We start from the raw sequence: 22,277 nt of genomic DNA on the forward strand, positions 1-22,277 counted from the left end.
TGGCAGGTGCATTTCACAGTCCGAAAGGGAGCACATTAAATTCATGCATCCCTACATAGGTGATGAAGTCTGACCTTCCATTGGCTGGGGCATCTAGCAGCACTTTCCAATACCCCTTAGTTATGTGCAAATAATTCACTGTTAAGCCAAGCTGGTCACCTGCTTTATTAGCTATTATTTCTGCACATCGAAATGCTTTGTTCCTCTGCCCTCGATCAGTCTTCTTTAAAAAAACAGCCAGCTCTCCTGGACTCCTTTCCCCCTCTTATTAGCCTGAGGGAGTCAAATCTGCTTTTCTGAAGTCTGTAGTCTATATCCTGTTGCTCTCCTTTCCTCCTTTTGCCAGGATCTTGAACTTGACCATGTCATGGTCATGTGCATATTTACAGAGCAATCCATCAGTGCCCTCTGGATCACATTTTAGTCCTGCATCTACTTTTTTAGCTATTTCAGTTCACTGGGATGGAAACCTGCAATTACATTCACCTAACAGTAGGTCCAACACAGGAACACACAGCTGTCAGACCCATTTTGATTTAGCCCTGACATTTTCAGCTGTCTGATATTCTCATTGCCTTAGTGTGCTTGTAAGAACTAAAAACAGTCAAGGAAGGTTCTCCTTTTTTGTTTCCCCCATAGGTCCTGAAGGGGCGTTCCAAAGAGGATGGATCTAGGCTGTTCTCAGTGGTGGCAGATAACAGAACAAGGAGCAATGGTCTCAAGTTTCAGTGAGGGAGGTCTAGGTTGGATATTATTCAAGTGACACCATCATAGGACTTAATCACATCAGCCACTCCATCTGGTGCTGTTCACCTGTGTCATAACCTTAGTCCCAGATTTGGACCTTAGCGTCCAAAATATGGGGGTTAGCATGAAAACCTCCAAGCTTAGTTACCAGCTTGGACCTGGTACTTGCTGCCACCACCCAAAAAATTAGAGTGTTTTGGGGCACTCTGGTCCCCCTGAAAAACCTTCCCTGGGGACCCCAAGACCCAAATCCCTTGAGTCTCAAAACAGAGGGAAATAATCCTTTTTCCCTTCCCCCCTCCAGGTGCTCCTGGAGAGATACACAGACACAAGCCCTGTGAATCCAAACAGAGTGACTCCCCCTCTCTGTTCCCAATCCTGGAAACAAAAAGTACTTTCCTATTCCCCCAGAGGGAATGCAAAATCAGGCTAGCAAATCCAACACACAGATCTCCCCTGATTTCTTCCTCCCACCAATTCCCTGGTGAGTACAGACTCAATTTCCCTGAAGTAAAGAAAAACTCCAACAGGTCTAAAAAGAAAGCTTTATATAAAAAAAAAGAAAGAAAAATACATACAAATGGTCTCTCTGTATTAAGATGACACAATACAGGGTCAATTGCTTAAAAGAATATTGAATAAACAGCCTTATTCAAAAAGAATACAAATCAAAGCACTCCAGCACTTATATTCATGCAAATATCAAAGAAAAGAAACCATATAACTTACTAGCTGATCTCTTTGTCCTTACACTTAGAAACAGAAGACTAGAAAGTAGAAACTACTTCTCCAAAGCTCAGAGAAAGCAGGCAGACAGACAAAAGACTCAGACACAAACTTCCCTCCACCCAGAGTTGAAAAAATCCGGTTTCCTGATTGGTCCTCTTGTCAGGTGCTTCAGGTGGAAGAGACATTAACCCTTAGCTATCTGTTTATGACAACCTGCACATCTACCAATGTGATATATGCCATCATGTGCCAGCAATGCCCCTCTGCCATGTACATTGGCCAGACTGGACAATCTCTACACAAAAGAATAAATGGACATAAATCTGACATCAGGAATCATAGCATTCAAAAACCAGTGGGAGAACACTTCAACCTCTCTAACCACTCAGTGACAGACTTGAAGGTGTCAATTTTGCAACAATTTTTTTTAAAAAATAGACTCCAAAGAGAGACTGCTGAACTCAAATTAATATGCAAATTAGATACAATTAACTTAGGTTTCAACAGAGACTGGGAATGGTTGGGTCATTACACTAATTGAATCTATTTCCCTATATTAAGTTCTACTCATACCTTCTATGGATCATCTCAATTATCACTTCAAAGGGTTTTTTTCTCCTGCTGATGATAGCTCATTTCAATTGATTGGACTCTTCCAGTTGGTATGAGTACTTCCACCTTTTCATGTTCTCTGTATGTATAAATATCTCCTGTCTGTGTGTTCCATTCTATGCATCTGAAGAAGTGAGCTGTAGCCCTTGAAAGTTCATGCTGAAATAAAGTTTTTAGTCTCTAAGGTGCCACAAGTACTCCTGTTCTTTTTGCAAACATATAAGTACATTCTAGCAGGCCAGCACAAGAACATCCAAATCTAGCACATGATAAGATGGTTTGACAAAAGCGATGAATAGCGATATCTTCTCCAAAACACCAGGAGTAAAACTACAAAGACAGGTGCTGAACAGGGATATTTTCTCTGAAACATCAGAAAAAAAGTACAAGGGGAGGTACCAAACACATCATGAAACACGGATGGTGATCTGTATTACAACCCGAATTCCTCTACTTTGTACATCCAGAAAACAAAACCTCATCATCCATGATATGATAAGACTGATGCAAATTATATTGAATTTAAAATAGAACTCTCTACCTCATTGTTCTTCTATTGGTGGCACACGGGCCACATCTGGCTCATGAGGGCCTTGTGTTTGGATCACCAGCCATCAGCTTTTTTTACCTGCTCCCCACTGGTTGTTTCCATGCTGATGATGGGTTCTGCTTGGTAACAATCTAAAGCAGTGCGGACTGACACATGTTCATTTTCATCATCTCAGTCAGATGCCACCAACAGTTGATTTTCTTTTTTGATGGTTTGTGTTCTATAGTTTCTGAATTGGAGTGTTTCCCTTTTACGACTTCTGACACCATGTTCCACACCTCGCCCCTCTCAGATTTTGGAAGACATTTCAGATTCTTAAACTTTAGGTTGAGTGCTGTAGCTATCTTTAGAAATCTCATATTGGTACCTTCTTTGCGTTTTGTCAGATCTGCAGTGAGAGTGTTTGTAGGGGTAGTTAAGGGTTAAGTAAAGACCTGGGTAACGGCTATCATGGCAATAGAGTGTAGGATGAGGCAAGCACTATTTCTTCGCTTGATAGACAAAGTTGCCATCCTTTCCTTTTCCCTTCTGCATGTTAAGGATAGATAAGCATTGCCACTGCATAAGGAATATGGTTGTCTGAAAAATCTGCTTTGTGTGAAGAAGTGTTATCTCCCCCCACCCTTCCTCTTCCAGCTACATAAACGAGCTCGGGGTCATGGCCCCTTCCTCCCTCCTCTGTGAATTGCTGATTAAGGGAGTCTGTGGCTACAATTACTGCAAAGAAATGTATCTTCAAGGTATAAATGTCTGAATAATATGCTTAATGCCATCAACAGTAAACAAGGGCGGGTATAATTATATTCAGTATATAGCCATTAAGATTCATCATATAGGCATTCATATTATCAAATAATGGTTTGGGGGTGTTGTAGTAAAAGTGAGTATTTCAATATTAACTTAGATAAAAGAGCGTGATATGACTAAATCACAGTTTACTCGACAATTGGGTCAAGGGGAACAAGTACTACAATAAAGAAGCTCATTTACTTAATCAGCTTCTGGGTCCTCCTGATCCTTCTTTTCAACGCTAACAGTGTACTTAACTCAAACAAGACTTCCAAAAGCAGGCCCCACACCTAGTCCCTCTCAGATTTTGAAAGGCACTTCAGATTCTTAAAGCTTGGGTCAAGTGCTGTAGCTATTTTTAGAAATTTCACATAGGTGCCTTCTTTGCATTTTGTCAAATCTGCTGTAACAATGTTCTTTAAACGAATATTTGCTGAGTCATCATCTGAGATTGCCATAACACAAAACGTATGGCAGAATGCGGGTAAAACCATGGGGTGGGAGACATAGAATTCTCCCCCAAGAAATTCAGTCACAAATATAATTAACGTATTTTTAACGAGGATTATCAGCACAGAAGCATGTCCTCTGAATTCTGGCAAAAGCATGAAAGGGGATATGGGTGTTTAGCGTATCTGGCATGGAAATACAATGCAATGCCAGCACCAACAGTGGCCTGTGAACACCTGGTCTCATTTTCATGTGACATTGTAAATTGTAAATAAGAAGTGGGCCGCATTATCTCCCATAAAGGTGTGACACTGAGCAGATCAAGAGTGACTACAGGGCTCTGGAAGTACGGGTTAAAGAGTTTGGAGCGCAGGTGGTATTCTCTTCGATTCTTCCTGTTGAAGGTAGGGGTCCGGGCAGAGACAGATGCATCGTGGAGGTGAATGCCTGGCTGCGAGGATGGTGTCGCCAGGAGGGCTTTGGCTTCCTCGACCACGGGATGCTATTCGAGGAAGGACTGCTAGGCACAGATGGCGTTCACCTTTCGAAGAGGGGAAAGGCCTTATTTGCGCACAGACTGGCTAACCTAGTAAGGAGGGCTTTAAACTAGGTTCGATGGGGACAGGTGAGCAAACCCCACAGGTAAGTGGCGAACAAGACCTGGGAGATGGGTTGGAAACAGGAGGGAGCACGGGCTATAATGGCAGGGAGGAAGGAGGGTCAGGGCAAAGCTGGGAGGCAAGATCAAACCAGTATCTTAGATGCCTATATACAAATGCAAGAAGTATGGGTAATAAGCAGGAAGAACTGGAAGTGCTAATAAATAAATACAACTATGACATTGTTGGCATTACTGAAACTTGGTGGGATAATACACACGACTGGAATGTTGGTGTGGATGGGTATAGTTTGCTCAGGAAGGATAGACAGGGGAAAAAGGGAGGAGGTGTTACCTTATATATTAAAAATGTACACACTTGGACTGAGGTGGAGGTGAACATAGGAGACAGAAGTGTTGAGAGTCTCTGGGTTAGGCTAAAAGGGATAAAAAACACGGGTGATGTTGTGGTGAGAGTCTATTACAGGCAACCTAATCTGGTGGAAGAGGTGGATGAGGCTTTTTTCAAACAACTAACAAAATCATCCAAAGCCCAAGATTTGGTGGTGATGGGGGACTTCAACTATCCAGATATATGTTGGGAAAATAACACCGCGGGGCACAGACTATCCAATAAGTTTCTGGACTGCATTGCAGACAACTTTTTATTTCAGAAAGTTGAAAAAGCTACTAGGGGGGAAACTGTTCTAGACTTGATTTTAACAAATAGGGAGGAACTTGTTGAGAATTTGAAAGCAGAAGGAAGCTTGGATGAAAGTGATCATGAAATCATAGAATTTGCAATTCTAAGGAAGGGTAGAAGGGAGTACAGCAGAATAGAGACAATGGATTTCAGGAAGGCAGATTTTGGTAAGCTCAGAGAGCTGATAGGTAAGGTCCCATGGGAATCAAGACTGAGGGGAAAAACAACTGAGGAGAGTTGGCGGTTTTTCAAAGGGACGCTATTAAGGGCCCAAAAGCAAGTTATTCCGATGGTTAGGAAAGATAGAAAATGTGGCAAAAGACCACCTTGGCTTAACCACGAGATCTTGCGTGACCTACAAAATAAAAAGGCGTCATATAAAAAATGGAAACTAGGTCAGATTACAAAGGATGAATATAGGCAAATAACACTGGAATGCAGAGGGAAGATTAGAAAGGGAAAGGCACAAAATGAACTCAAACTAGCTATGGGACTAAAGGGAAACAAGAAGACTTTTTATCAATACATTAGAAGCAAGAGGAAGACCAAAGACAGGATAGGCACACTGCTCAGTGAGGAGGGAGAAACAGTAACGGGAGACTTGGAAATGGCAGAGATGCTTAATGACTTCTTTGTTTCGGTCTTCACTGAGAAGTCTGAAGGAATGTCTAATATAGTGAATGCTTACGGGAAGAGGGTAGGTTTAGAAGATAAAATAAAAAAAGAGCAAGTAAAAAATCACTTAGAAAAGTTAGATGCCTGCAAGTCACCAGGGCCTGATGAAATGCATCCTACAATACTCAAGGAGTTAATAGAGGAGGTATCTGAGCCTCTAGCTATTATCTTTGGGAAATCATGGGAGAAGGGGGAGATTCCAGATGACTGGAAGGGGGCAAATATAGTGCCCATCTATAAAAAGGGAAATAAAAACAACCCAGGAAACTACAGACCAGTTAGTTTAACTTCTGTGCCAGGGAAGATAATGGAGCAGGTAATCAAAGAAATCATCTGCAAACACTTGGAAGGTGGTAAGGTGATAGGGAATAGCCAGCAAGGATTTGTAAAGAACAAATCATGTCAAACTAATCTGATAGCGTTCTTTGATAGGATAACGAGCCTTGTGGATATGGGAGAAGTGGTGGATGTGATATACCTAGACTTTAGTAAGGCATTTGATACAGTCTCGCATGATATTCTTATAGATAAACTAGGAAAGTACAATTTAGATGGGGCTACTATAAGGTGGGTGCATAACTGGCTGGATAACCGTACTCAGAGAGTAGTTGTTAATGGCTCCCAATCCTGCTGGAAAGGTATAACAAGTGGGGTTCCGCAGGGGTCTGTTTTGGGACCAGTTCTATTCAATATCTTCATCAACGATTTAGATGTTGGCATAGAAACTACGCTTATTAAGTTTGCGGACAATACCAAACTGGGAGGGATTGCAACTGCTTTGGAGGACAGGGTCAAAATTCAAAATGATCTGGACAAATTGGAGAAATGGTCTGAGGTAAACAGGATGAAGTTCAATAAAGATAAATGCAAAGTGCTCCACTTAGGAAGGAACAATCAGTTTCACGCATACAGAATGGGAAGAGACTGTCTAGGAAGGAGTATGGCAGAAAGAGATCTAGGGGTCATAGTAGACCACAAGCTTAATATGAGTCAACAGTGTGATACTGTTGCAAAAAAAAGCAAACGTGATTCTGGGATGCATTAACAGGTGTGTTGTAAACAAGACATGAGAAGGCATTCTTCCGCTTTACTCTGCGCTGGTCAGGCCTCAGCTGGAGTATTGTGTCCAGTTCTGGGCACCGCATTCGAAGAAAGATGTGGAGAAATTGGAGAGGGTCCAGAGAAGAGCAACAAGAATGATTAAAGGTCTTGAGAACATGATCTATGAAGGAAGGCTGAAGGAATTGGGTTTGTTTAGTTTGGAAAAGAGAAGACTGAGAGGGGACATGATAGCAGTTTTCAGGTATCTAAAAGGGTGTCATCAAGAGGAGGGAGAAAACTTGTTCACCTTAGCCTCCAATGATAGAACAAGAAACAATGGGCTTAAACTGCAGCAAGGGAGATTTAGGTTGGACATTAGGAAAAAGTTCCTAACTGTCAGGGTAGTTAAACACTGGAATAGATTGCCTAGGGAAGTTGTGGAATCTCCATCTCTGGAGATATTTAAGAGTAGTTTAGATAAATGTCTATTAGGGATTGTCTAGACAGTATTTGGTCCTGTCATGAGGGCAGGGGACTGGACTCGATGACCTCTCGAGGTCCCTTCCAGTCCTGGAGTCTATGAGTCTATAAATGTAAGCAAACTTGTTTGTCTTAGTGATTGGCTAAACAAGAAGTAGGACTGAGTGGACTTGTTGGCTCTAAAGATTTATATTTTTTTATTTTTGAGTGTAGTTATGTAACAAAAAATCTACATGTGTAAGCTGCACTTTCATGATAGAGAGATTGCACTACAGCATTTGGATGAGGTGATTAAAAATCCTATTTATCTTTTTACAGTGCAAATATTTGTCATAAAAATAATAATATAAAGTTACCACTGTACACTTAGTAGTCTGTGCTGTAATTGAAATCAATGTATTTGAAAATGTATGAAAACATCCAAAATATTTATAATAAATTTAAATTGGTATTCTAGTATTCACCGTGTAATTAAAACTGTGATTAATCATGATTATTTTAAATCAAGTTAACACAAAATAAATTAATCACGTGATTTAACTGTGATTAATTGACAGCCCTGATTATCACTGATCATAGAATCACAGAATCATAGAACTGGAAGGGACCTCAAAAGGCCATCTAGTCCAGTCTCCTGCACTCATGGCAGGAAAAGGTATTGTCTAGACCATTCCTGACAGGTGTTTGTCTAACATGCTCTTAAAAATCTCCAAAACTGGAGATTCCACAACATCTCTAGGCAATTTATTCCAGTGCTTAACTACCCTGACAGTTAGGAATTTTTTCCTAATATCCAATCTAAACCTTCCTTGCTGCAATTTAAGCCCATTGCTTCTTGTCCTATCTTCAGTGGTTAAGAGAAACAATTTTTTTCCCTCCTCCTTGTAACAACTTTTTACATACTTAAAAGATGTTATCATGTCTTCTTTCAGTCTTCTCTTTACTGGACTAAACAAACCCAATTTCTTTCAATCTTCCCTCACAGGTTATGTTTTCTAGACCTTTAAGCTTATTTGTTGCTCTTCTCTGGAGTCTCTCCACTTTGTACACATCCTTCCTGAATTGTGGCACCCAGAATTGGACACAATACTCCAGCTGAGGCCTAATCAGTGCAGAGTAGAGAGGAAGAATTACTTCTCTTGTCTTGCTCACAGCACTCCATCTAAAACATCCCAGAATGATGTTCACTTTTTTAAAACAGCGTTAAACTATTGACTCATATTCAGCTTGTGGTCCACTTTGACCCCTAGATCTTTTTCCATAGTTCTCATTCCTAGGCAGTCATTTCCCATTTGTATGTGTGCAACTGATTGTTCTTTCCTAAATGGAGTACTTTGCATTTGTTCATATTGAATTTCATCCTATTAACCTCAAACCATTTCTCCAGTTTGTCCAGATCATTTTGAATTTTAATCCTATTCTTCAAAGCACTTGGAACCCCTCCCAGCTTGGTATCATCCTCAAACTTTATAAGTGTCCTCTCTATGCCATTATCTAAATCATTGATGGAGATATTGAAGAGAAATGGACCCAGATCTGATCCCTGAGGGACCCCACTCATTATGCCTTCCAGCATGACTGTGAAGCATTGATAAGTACTCTCTGGGAACCATTTTCCAACCAATTTTGCACCTGCCTTATAGTAGCTCCATCTAGGTTGCATTTCCCCAGTTTGTTTATGAGAAGTGTATGAGAGATAGTATCAAAAGCCTTACTGAAGCTTTATCATATCTACCACTTCCACCCTATCCACCAGGCTTGCTACACTGTCAAGGAAAGCTATCAAATTGGTTTGACATGATTTGTTCTTGACAAATCCATGCTGATTACCTATCACCTTATTATCTTCTAGATGCTTGCAAATTGATTGCTAAATTATTTGCTCCATTATTCTTACAGAAGTTAATCTGACTAGTCTGTAATTCCCTGGGTTCTCCTTATTTCCCTTTTTATAAATTGGTAATATATTTTACCTTTTCCAGTGTTCTGGAGTCTCTCCCATCTTCCATGACTTCTCAAAGATAATTACTAATGGTTCAGATATCTCCGTCAACTCCTTGAGTATTCAAGGATGCATTTCATCAGGCCCTGGTGACTTGAAGACATCTAATTTGTCCAACTTTTTTTTTAACTTATTCTTTCTCTATTTATCCTCTCCTGGTTCTACCTGATTTTCCTTGGTATTCACTGGGTTAAATGTCCACTCACCACCATACTTCTTGGTGAAAACCAAAATAAATAAGTCATTGAGCACCTCTGCAATTTCAACATTTTCTGTTATTATTCCCCCACCCCCTTTCACCGAGTAACAGCCCTACTCTGTCCTTCGTCTTCCTCTTGCTTCCAATGCATTTGCAGAATTTTATTTATTTATTTGGTTGCCCTTTATGTCTCTAGCTAGTTTTACTTATTAAGAGAGGCTGAGGGAACTGGGCTTATTTAGTCTGTATAAGACAAGCTTGGGGGGCAGTATTTGATAGCAGCCTTCAACTACCTGAAGCAGGGTTCTAAAGAGGGTGGAGCTGGGCTGTTCTCTGTTTGGCAGATGACAGAACAAGGAGCAATGGTCTCAAGTTGCAGTGGGGGGAGATCTAGGTTGGATATTAAGAAAAACTATTTCACTAGGAGGGTGGTGAAGCACTGGAATGGGTTACCTAGGGTGGTGGTGGAATCTCCACCCTTAGAGGTTTTTAAGCTCTGGCTTGACAAAACCCTGGTGTGGATGATTAAGTTGGGGCTGGTCCTGCTTTAAGCAGGGGGTTGGACTAGATACCTCCTGAGGTCTCTTCCAACCGTAATCTTCTATGATTCTATGATTGTATGATCTCGTTTTATGCCTTGGTCTTTCTAATTTTGTCCCTACATACTGTGTTATTTGTTTATATTCATCCTTTGTAACTTTACCTAGTTTCCACTTGTTGTAGGACACTTTTTTGGATTTTTATATAATTGAAGATCTCCTGGTTAAGCCCGGGTGGTATGGATATTCAGATTTAATTGAAGTTACTCTGGATTTACAGTGCAGTAACTGAGATTGAAATCAAGCCCCAGGAGTTTGAATCTTGTGTAGCTTTAGTGGCAGAAGAAGAGAATTTCACATGCAGCTTACTGAACCCAACAGGGTATAATATTCTCCTCTTTTGTCAAAAGCAGGAGTATTCTGCCAACGAAGGCCTCCCAAACCTACAAACAATAGCTGTATCAGTGGCAGGTTGGGAAGGTAGCTCAGAGCAAGGGTGTGACACATGAAGGAGTGATAGCTCCTTTTTATGAACACCCATCCAGACAACAGCTATAAAATCCCTCTTAGTAGCTGTTCTCTAATTGCTCTGCCTGTAAAGGGTTAAAAAGTCTCACTGCTATGCATAGATAAAAGGAAGTGAGTTGGCACATGGCCAAAAGAGCGAATGGAAAGGCTAGAACTTTTTAAAATTGAAAAATGTCTTGTTTTGTCTGACTATTGTTCTCCCAGGGAGAGGCAGACAGGGCTGCAGCTATGCTGTAAGAAACTTGGGCCAGGTATGAAAAATTATCAGTATCATACCTAGAAACTACTCATTTAAAACTCCAGATATGTAAGTAGATCAGGAAATGTCCAGCAAGATGCAATTAGGTCCATCCCTTTTATTTTGTGATGGCTTGTGAATTCCTCTGTGCTAACCCCAGGTGCTCTTGTTTTCCTTGTAACCTTTAAGATGGACCAAAAAAGAATTTAATGAATGACGAACCAAAGACTCAAAACATAATAGTAAAAATTGCTTTAAGTACATCAGAAGCAGGAAGTCTGCTAAACAACTAGAGAGGCCACTGGATGATGGAGATGCTAAAGGTCACTCAAGGATGATAAGACCATTACGGAGAAAATTAATGAATTATTTGCATCCGTCTTCACGGCTAAGAATGTGTGGGAGATTCCCAAACCTGAGTCATTCTTTTAAGTAACAAAATCTAAGGAACTGTCGCAAAGTGAGGTGTCATTAGAAGAAGTGCTGGAACAAATGGATCAATTAAACAGTAATAAGTCACCAGGACCAGATGTTATATTGGTATAGTAGGAAGAGAATATGAGACATAAGCCCTTGTATCAGAGGCCTGTTATGAGGCAGGACCTTCTCACAGAATTTGGCATGAACAGAGCAGATATTGCAGAAATACACATTCCTAAGAAGGGCTAAGTACAGAGAACTCATGCAAAAAACATCCCAATATTAAGTGGTACCAGAACATCTAGATATCAATCAAAAATGTTCCCTAAGGACAACAGAAACACAATAACCCTCCTAAAAGATAAGGCCAGGATGACAGTATGTAATTTGTTTGCATCAGGTATAAAGATGAATCTGAGAGGGAATATTTTTAGCCAGGCTAGGGGGCAGAGGGAAGTCCCACCACTGACTGAGCTGTGTCCTTGTCACGGACATACATGTCTTAGTATCCTTGTAGAGTTTGGCAGCTGTTATTACCTTGCTTTGTTGACAATAAATCTGGCTGCGAGCCTTCGTACCTTAATGGATATTGTGGTCGTTGCACGGTTCACTTGAGGTCTGCAGTGCCAAGTGTCTGTGCGGAGCTGGGACAGCACACAGGGAGAACACACACATAGAACCAAACATCTGTGCACAGCTGGGACCACTAGTATTCAACTTATTCATAAATGATCTGGAGAAAGGGGTAAACGTAAACTGAAAAGAGTTACAATGGGATCCCACAAAACTGGGTGACTGAGAAACAAAATGGCAGATGAAATTCAATGTTCAGAAATGCAAAGTAATGCACTTTCAAAAACATAATCAACTTTACATAAGATATGATGGGGTCTAAATTAGCTGTTACCACTTAAAAAAGAGACCTTGGAATCATTGTGTCTAATTCTCTGCAATACATCCACTCAATCCTCAGCATCAGTCAAAAAAGCTACCTGAATGTTGGGAATCATTAGGGAAAGAATAGATAATGGGACAGAAAATATCGTCTTTCCTCTATATAAGTTCATGGTATGCCCACATCTTCAATACTGCATGCAGATCTGGTCACTCCATTTCAAAAAAGTAAACTGGAATTGGAAAAGCTATAGAGAAGGGCAACAGAAATAATTAGGGCTATGAAACATCTTCCATAAATGAAATTAATAGGCAGCAGGTATAAAAAGAACAAAATAAAGAGTTTCTTCACACAATGCACAGTGACCCTGTGGAACTCCTTGCCAGAGGATGTTGTGAAGGCAAATACTATAAAAGGACTGGAAAAAGAACTAGATAAGTTTGTGAAGGATGGGTCCATCAATAGCTATTAGCCAGCATGAGCAGGGATGCATCACTATGCTCTGAAGATTCCCTATGGAAGAGATGACAGGGGATGGATTACTTGATGAATACTTATGTGGTTCATTCCCGCCGAAGCACCTGGCATTGGCCATGTTGAAGGACAGGATACTGGTCTAGATGGACCATTGGATGACCATTCTTGTAAAGAGCAAATTTTGGGGGGTTTCTTTATCGGAGGTTTTCCTCACTCATTTAGAACAAAGACTGAACTGGGGAAGTGCTGGTCCCAGGCTAAAATGATTTCTATCCTGTGTGTGAAAACCAGCCAGGGTGACAAATTGCTAATTCGTATTTAATCTATGTAGTATCAAATATATCTAGTTTCCCATCTATTTAGTCTGTGGTTTTGTTTATTTGCTAGGTAATTTGTTAGGTAATCTCTTTGCTATCATTTATAATCACTTACAATCTAACTTTCTGTTCTCAAAGTTGTTCTCTGCTTTCTCAAAACTAGTGTGCCTTTGAGTGACATGTCTGGGAAAAATCCCAGCTTAGTTAATACAGGCTTGTTGCATATCCTTCCCACACCAAGGGAAGGGAAAACTCTATTAATGAGTTTATATTGTACAGATCCCTGGGTTTACACTCCAGTGGATCTTATGAACCTGAGGAGCTGGGAAATTGGCAGGTGTCTCCTTTTTGTCCTTGAGTGCCTTAGGTAAGCCCTTGGGTAGCTCAGTTGAGTGTGTGGCACCATATACTGCTGTGTTGGGTGATAACAGGACCTAGAGAGGTTGAATCACCAGTAAAGCAGTGTGAAAAATGGCCAGCCCAGATGGGTGGTTAGAGGGGTGCAGCAGTTCCCAGAGCTTCCAGACTGCACCCCAGGGTTGACAAGCCATCACACTGATACCTTCCAGAGCCCAAATTAGGCCCCTTGGCACCAGTGACACAAGCTGGGAAGGGATAGCTCAACGGTTTGAGCATTGGCCTGCTAAATCTCAGGGTTGTGAATTCAATCCTTCAGGGGACCAGTCATGGATCTGGGGCAGAATGAGTACTTAGTTCTGCTAGTGAAGGCAGGGGCTTGGGCTCAATGACCTTTTAGGGTCCCTTACAGTTCTATGAGATAGATATATCTCCACATATTATTAATATAAGCATGGCTGAGTGACTGCAGCCCAAACAAAAGATCCAGATGTAGCAGTTATTTGATTCCTTTACCACTGTGTTCTGACCCCAGTAGGGCACAGCTACCTAAAATATCACCATAGTGAATGGGCCACTGTCAAGGTTTTTTCCCCACTTTGAACTTTAGAGTACAAAAAGTGGGGACCTGCATGAACACTTCTAAGCTTAATTACTAGATTATATCTGGTACGCTGCCACCAGCCAGAAGTCTGTGTCTGGCATTCTTCTGTTCCCCCAAAACCTTCCCTGGGGAACACAGATCCAAACTCCTTGGATCTTAAAACAAGGAGGAATTAATCATTCTCTCCTTCTTTCCCTCCAGACTTTCCCCTCCCTGGGTTGCCTGGAGAGGCTTCACACAGATCCAAACTCCTTGGATTTTAAAACAATGAGGAATTTAACCATCCCCCCTCCTTTCCCCCAACCAATCCCTGGTGAGTTCAGACCCAACCCCTTGGATCTTAAAACAAGGAAAAATCAATCAGGTTCTTAAAAGAAAGCTTTTAATTAAAGAAAGAAAAGGTAAAAAATTATCTCTGTAAAATCAGGATGGAAAATGCTTTACAGGATACTTAGATTTTATATAGCCCAGAAGAAGCCCCCTCTAGCCTCAGATTCAGAGTTTCAGCAAACAGAGGTAAAAATCCTTCCAGCAAAAAGAAACATTTACAAGTTGAGAAAACAAACATAAGACTAATCTGCCTTGCCTGGCTATTATTTACAATTTTGAAACATGAGAGACTGATTCAGAAAGATTTGGAGAGTCTGGAATGATGTCCTGTTCCTCTCAGGCCTGAGAGCGAACAACAAACGAAACAAAAAGCACAAACAAAGATTCCTCTCCACCAAGATTGATGGACTGGATATTACAACTGAATGGGTGGTATGCAGCGCTATGCTGCTCCTATCAGTTGAAAATGTGTTTTGGTCCTGTATCTCATGAAAGCATTCCCAAACGTAGAGCAGATGGCAGTACATTGCACACAGAAAAGAAAGCCATCATCAACTTCTAGGCTGATCAGTCTGCAAGACTCTGATTTCCCTGACAATCTGAGTCCCTGCTATCGGTGAATCTTTTCTTCACTCCCAGGAGATGCTCTCAAGCTGATGTCCTCCTAGGTCTATTTTCTGCTCTTCCTGCTGATCATGGAGCTGAGGGAATTTTCTGGGAGTCCTGCCAATCTGAGAGTCCACAGGGAATGTTCAGGAGAATCATAAAGGTTGCTGCCCAGCACGTCGAGTGTCAGACATGTGAGATTCATGAGCTGATTCTCAGGGCTCTGCCTTCCTGTCGTAGAAAGGAGAATTCCTCTCCGTGATGAGCAGGATTTCGGTGAATTGCCTGTTTCTGCATTGAAGATAGTGCTAAGGGCTCAGGAAGGGTTCCAGGGTTCATGTCAAGAACCAGCGGGGCAGGAATTCACCAGGATAGCGACTTGAACTGTTTAGTATTGTCAGAAACACCAAGGGATTTACCTGGTTACACTGGAACTAGAAATGTACTGGAAATGGCTTAGACAAATCTTTGATTTTAAGATCAGTTCTTTGTCTCTTACTGTGTCCTTCTATCTGTCTCAGTAGCTTCCTTTCTGGGAGCTGTGTGTTTTTTGATCTTGTTCACTCACGTTTTCCAATTCAGTAACTTCACTGTGCTTTCAGGTAGAATAGCCAAAGTCTCTGCAGTGGGTATCTGTGTTACCAGAGGGTTCATTACCGTACACTGGCCAGATTCTGCTCTCACATTCTGCCATCACTGCGTCACTCCAGATTGACCAAGTCTCCCCTGAGAGCACAATTAGGGCCCACATGTTCTGAAATCCTGTTCTTTTGTGCCCGGTCTCAGAACGCCACATAAACTGAGTGTTTCCTTCAGACTCTTTCAGCACATTTACAGAATAGCACTCTCTCTAGAAGGACCTGAAGCCAAAAGCTAAACACTAAGGGTGAAACCTTGGCCCCATTGAGATCACTCTAAGTCCACTTGTAGGGACTTCCATAACTGATGTCATTTACACCAACTATGAGCCTCCAGTGACTTCAACTGGAATTGTCCTGTGACCTCTAAGGATGGGTGAGCTCATTTGGACCAAAGAAGAACTGATGAAAGAGTTGCTGAAATCTCAGACTCACAGGCTTAAAGGTTCAGAACAATTAGGATAACATTTTTTTTTCATGGAGCAGAGGGGTCTGCTCTCTCTGTGCCCCTGCATCTCTGAGTATGGAAGGGATGTGAAGCACCAAAATGAAATAGAAATAAAAACATGTTTCTGGCTTAGAGGAAACCAGACAATGTTTGCAAACTCATCAGGAGGTTCAGGAACAAACAGTGTGTGGGGTGGGGGTGGTGGGGGAGGCTTGATGGTGTGATGCACAGTATCCAGATCACAATGGCATGGAGCCCTGAAACTGGGTGAAATAGGAAATGGAGATCCTACCTAATGCACAGACCAATAAGGTGTAACAAGGCCTCCTGGGGAAGGGGTGTGTGTCAGATTGTAATGTTATGTGGACCACACTGTAACAGGTTGTCTCTGACACCATCCCCCATCCACACCATCCCTCCACCTGTGAGCAACTGTAGCACAGCCTTTGGTTAACATCAGCAATTGCCAACATGGAAAAGGAGCCTCAGGAAAGTATGTCCAGGTTTCTAACGGGCTGCATTATGTTAAAGCTGTGTGCCATTTTGAGGAAGAATTAGTCATGCTGGCTACTTGCAGTCTCTATGTCCTCTTTCCCTGCCACTGGGTCTGCTCCACTCTCTTCCCCTCTGACAGGGTGAGCTGCATCTGATGCAACTGCTGGGGTCCCTCTGCCCCCAGAAAGGATCTTCAGGCTGATCCCCCACTTTTCCCCAGTGCAGGGAGACCCTGACTTTAACCTATTGTTAGGGTATTTCAGTGAGCTGTCACTGTGGAGCTTGGCATCTGGTTTTGGACCTGGGTGAGGGGTATCACAGTGTGGCAGGGCTGGAAGTTGTGGGAGTGGGGGGACAACATAGACAGGGGGGAAGCGCTGTTGGATCTGGAGTAGGCAGGGGGTGTACATGGACAGGCGGGCACCAGTGGGGGTTGTGGAGTAGGATGTAAATGGGCAGGAAGGCATTGCTGGTAGTTGTGGGCGGCATGCAGGGGGTGCACACAGAGAAACAGCCAGTGCTGAGGGTTGTCGGTGCAATCAAGGAGTATACAGGGACAGGTGAGTAGTGCTGGGGGTTGTGGGTTCTGATATTAAGTTTTACCTTGAGACTGTTGGTCCAAGGCCAGCACTGGGATTTTTCCTAGCTCTGAGTGCACAGCTTGGTGGTCTCAGGGAATGTTTTCCCTGGCAAGCAACAAAACTGCAGCCTGGGTGTTTCCAGTTGTTGTTGTTGAATGCTATTAATGTAACTTCCAGCTATTAAATGCTGTTACCCCTCTATATGGTAGCCTCAAAATCATATCATTAAATATTTATTCCCTGCGTATGTACTTACAGGCTGTTATCAAGTCACCCATTAACCATCTTTGTTAAACTAACTAGATTGAGCTCCTCAAGTCTATCAAAATAAGGCAGGTTTCCAATCATTTACTAACTCTTGTGACTCTTCTCTGAAACCTCTCCAGAGCATTGACATCCGTCTTTAACTGGGGACACCAGAACTGCACACAGGAGTCCTGCAGCAGTCACATCAGTGCCAAACACCAAGGTAAAATGACGTCCCAGCCTCTCCTTGAGATTCTCCTGTGTATCATCCCAGGATTACAGTCGCTCTTTTGGACACAGGGTCACAAGCATGGAAGCTCATATTTAGCTAGTTTCCCCTTCATGCCCCCAATTCTTGTTCAGATTCATTGCACTTCCCACGATAGTCCCCTATCGTGTTAGCATCGCCTGCATTCTTTGTTCCTACATGTAGGTATCTACATAGCTATGTTAGAACACACATTGTATGCTTTGATCCAGTTTACCAACCATTCCAGATTGCTCTGAGTCACTGACCTGTCCTCTTCATTATTTATGAACCCCCAATTTCCGCATCATCTGCAAATTTAATCAATAATCAGGCATGAGAAGGGTTAGCAGCTGTGTTGCTGACACATATCTCTGCTTACACTTCTTAGTTAACATCTGTAACTTATGTCTCAGACAAAGCTGGATGCCTGCAAGAGAGTGTCTCACCAAAAGAAACAAGGGAAGTAACAGAGGTGCAGTCTGTAGCCCTAAATACCAAGACATATGTGTCCTTCATGCCTATTCTGTTTAGCACAAAGTCACAGTCCAGCAGGATAATGTCTATTTCCATAAGGTAACGTGGCTCCTATCCAATATAGCAGTTCCATCGTGGACCAGACCTATGATCCATATAGTCCTCTGTCTTACAGTGACAGCGTTAGGTGTTGCAGAACAAGGTGGAAGAAACCCAGTCAAAAGTGGATGGGAGGAAAATCATCATGAGGGTATTACCCTAATGCCTGACAACTAGAGATTGGCTTTTACCCTTAAACACGTGGGCCTATAGGCTTTCCAAACTATTTATTTAGCTGTACCAATTGTTACTGGATAGTCTCACTTTTCATGGAAATGTCCAAACCCTTCCTAATTCTTGCTTGCCTTATGGCCTCAACTACCTCTTGTGGCAAGGAGTTCCTCAGTCTAATTAGGCAGTGAGTGAAGAAAGCATTTTGTTTTAATCTGATCTGAATTTGCCACATTTCAGCTTGAATGAATATCTTAATCTTGTGTTATGAGTCAGGGAGAACACATTCTCGATCTACTCTCCACGAGTCAATAATTTATACTCTTTTCTCATATCCCCTCTTATTCATTTCCTTTCTTAGGTAAAAATACCAATCCCAGTCCATGTGAGACCCCGGCTGTTGATCATTCTCATTGCCCTTCCCTGGACCACTCTAATTCTGCAATATCCTGTGTGAGAAGGATGCTCAGTACTATAGAGAGGAGCCCAGAGGAGTGTAAAACATTGACTGATTGAGCTCATGACACTGTATTTTCTGTATGATTCCCCATCTCACTCCTCATGAATCCCAGGCTTTTGCTTAGTTTCTGTCCAGGCTTTAACTGGGAGCACGGCTTCACAGTGCTGTGTACCATAAAGCCCATGTCCCCCTCCTGTGTTCAGACAGTTAAATTAGAATCCTGTAAGCTGTTCGAGGAATTCAAGTTTCCCGTCCAATGAGCATACACATTGCAGTTATTGACACTGAAGAACATCTGCCCTCATGTTGAGACCTTTCACCTGGCTTGGTTAGCTCCCTTTGAGGACTTCTCTGGACTTTCCTATGATCTATAATCGGGTGCCATGTGTAAATGTTGCCACCTCACTGCTCAACTGCATTTCAGGATTGTTAATACCATAAAATATTTACTGTACTATTTGTTATAAAGCGTGTGACCCCCTCATTGTGCTTCTCTCCCTTCGCAGACACCTGGAGCATTTCAGAGCCTGATCGACGCATCAGCCACCTCATGGCAGCTTTCAATCTCACACCCTCTGACCCTTCAACATTCATCCTAACGGGCATCCCTGGCATAGAAGCTGCCCACTTCTGGATTTCCATCCCTTTCTCTATGGTCTACATTATCGGCCTGTTGGGAAATGTCATGGTTCTGTTTGTCGTAGGGAAAGAAGAAACCCTGCACAAGCCGATGTACCTGCTGCTCTGCATGCTGGCACTCAGACATCGCAATATCGACCTCCGTCGTGCCAAAGGCACTGTGTATATTTTGGTTCAATTTGAAAGGCATTACTGTGGGTGGCTGCCTCACCCAGTTGTTCTTCCTGCATGCGAGTGCTATGACACATTCAGCCATGCTCGTGACAATGGCCTTTGATCGCTATGTTGCCATATGTAACCCTCTGCGGTACGCCACCATCCTCACCAATTCACGAATAGCTAAGCTAGGGCTCATGGGTTTGACAAGAGCTGTTCTCTTAATTCTGCTGGTTCCCCTTCTCCTGAGCAGGCAGCCATTCTGTGCCAACTGCTTTATCCCACACACATACTGTGAGCACATGGCTGTGTCAAAAATGTCATGTGGGGACACCACACTCAACAGGACGTATGGCTTGGTGATAATATTTGTAGTCAGTGATTTAGACCTGACACTCATTGCCCTGTCCTACGGTCAGATTACCAGGGCCATCCTCCAAATCTCCTCTAAGAAAGCCCACCAGAAAGCCCTTGACACCTGCACAGCCCACATCTCTGTGATGCTGACTTCTTGTATTCCCTTCCTCTTCACGACTCTCACACACCAGTTCGGTCAAAGCATTGCTCCCCATCTTCACATCATCTTGGCTAACCTCTATTTCCTCCTTCCCCCCATGCTCAACCCTATCATTTATGGGGTCAAAACCAAAGAGTTCCGTGACAAAGTGGGCAAATGCCCCTGCAGAATATGATACCTGGCACCACTAACTTTAAACCTGTGTGACAAAAGGGGGAAGAATAGCTCCTCCTTAATCAAGGGTGCTGTGTCCCCGTTTGGCTGAGCTCAGCATTGCAGAAGTTCACAGTATGAGACACTTAGCATCTTATCACTCCATCACCAAGCACTGCTCTGTCCATTGCTGAGATCCCTGTCTCTGACCATCATCTGATCTCTTTCCACATCAACTGTCAGTCACCATCCCTGCATGCCATGTCATGCAGCCTTTCCGTGACTTCCAGACAACCAGGAGACACTGCAGCTTTCTAACACAAGGTGGACTCCGTGTGAACAAGTTTCTTGATCTGTTCGATGAACTGAAGCTATATTTTCAGATAATCAAAGACAAAGACAGAAACTACAATGCTGAGCTTCTTTATCATATGTGCAGTGGTCCAATGAACCAAATTTTCCTGATTTCTCTACTTCCAATCCTTCAGGGAGCCTGGAGGATAAACGAAATGTTTCTGTAGGAAAGTGGTAATTCGGAAATCTGCTGAAGGAATTGAAGAGATTCTACTAGTACTTGTTGGTGAGAGTAATGGAAATGAATATTTTTGAGAACTGGATTGCTTTGTTAAACTATGACATCAATTTTAAGTCAAATAAATTACTGATTTTCACAGTTGATACTAGCGTCACTTGTCATCTGAAACTTTCAAAATACACACTAAATTTTTCCCGTCATCGACGAAGTCAAACGTTGCAGTTGAGATTTAATGTTGGAGTTTGTGAAACAGATGAAACAGAGATTACCACCAAACATCCAGGTGATTGAATTGTTTCCACTGCTATATGATTGTACTTTGCTCAGCTCTTCAAGACATAAATTGGCAGAGATCTCATATCTGCCCTTGCTTGGTGGAGTCCTTAGACAGCTGAAGTAGCAGTGGAGACTTTTGCCTGTGGTTCTCTGGCCTCATACTCTTGACAACCAATCTGAGCAATTTTGGGTTGGGTCAAACACACTTATGTCACTGAGTGCAAAGATTTTAGTGAACTGTCTCATTTGCTCTCTCATTGCTGTCACTACCTTTTAGCAATGCTGCAGCTGAAAGAGAGTTTTCTCAGAGGAACTTGATAAAAACAAAATTGCACAACAAGATGCAAGAGGAACTTTTAGAAAATATTCTTCTTGCTAGTGCGTATATGCAATGGGTCTAAATCTATTGAGAACAGTTTACAGCAACAAAAGAAATGATTGTACCGTTCACTGCTGATGTAGGACCCTCAGCAGAAGCATTCTACTTCTGATGTAGATAGCGAGGATGAAATATTGCCTTTTAGAGACAAAGAGTAACAAATTTATTTAACACTAAATATAGGCATTGACTGCTATCATTAAATACATTTAGACATAAATAATATACTAATGTTATTTTTGTTTTGACAGTACATATGTTTTGGGCTCCTTTGGGCTATTTTAAACACCCTTATTTGCCATTTTTTGTTTAAAACATCTGCCAACTCTTAATCAATTTGATTTTCATCTCATAGCTTCAACTCCTGCTGGGGCTTGCAGCTTTTCTTTTTTTTTTAAATCAAATCTGTTCTAGGTATCTAAAGAAATATTTCATTTGTTACTTGATGAACAGACCACAGTGTTAATTAAACAAAATCCCTTTGTTTCAATAAATAGATTGGACTATTTTGGGTTCTTTTTCAAGTGACTTTGGGTTATGAATTCATTAGACGTCTAGCAACCAGCCTGGGCCAGAGAAGCAGCCCAGAAGAGTCAGAGATGGGCTGGAGGCAGAGCAGCAGTGCTGAGGCAGAGCTGCTGGGCTGCAGCAGACAAGAGGCAGGAGCTGAGAGAGCAGAGACCCACTGCTCCTATGAGGTATCAGGGTTGAGCTACAGCATGGAGCTGCGGGGACAGAGCCAGGGTAGTGGATGCCGGACCTGCCACAAATAACACGGCAGCCAAGTTAAATAAGCAGCTGGAGAGATCAAAGTGGGGCCGTGGACAGAGGGCCCAGCACTGGGAGATGCTGCTAGACAGGAGGGCTTTGAAGG

General features: G+C 42.3%; 1 pseudogene; it reads left to right on the forward strand.

Moving 5' to 3' along the window:
- Positions 1-19,241: 19,241 nt before the first annotated feature.
- Positions 19,242-20,235, forward strand: LOC127057575 (olfactory receptor 52P1-like; annotated as a pseudogene).
- Positions 20,236-22,277: the final 2,042 nt, after the last annotated feature.

Source organism: Gopherus flavomarginatus, chromosome 1 (assembly GCF_025201925.1).
Source record: "Gopherus flavomarginatus isolate rGopFla2 chromosome 1, rGopFla2.mat.asm, whole genome shotgun sequence".
NCBI lineage: Eukaryota > Metazoa > Chordata > Testudines > Testudinidae > Gopherus > Gopherus flavomarginatus.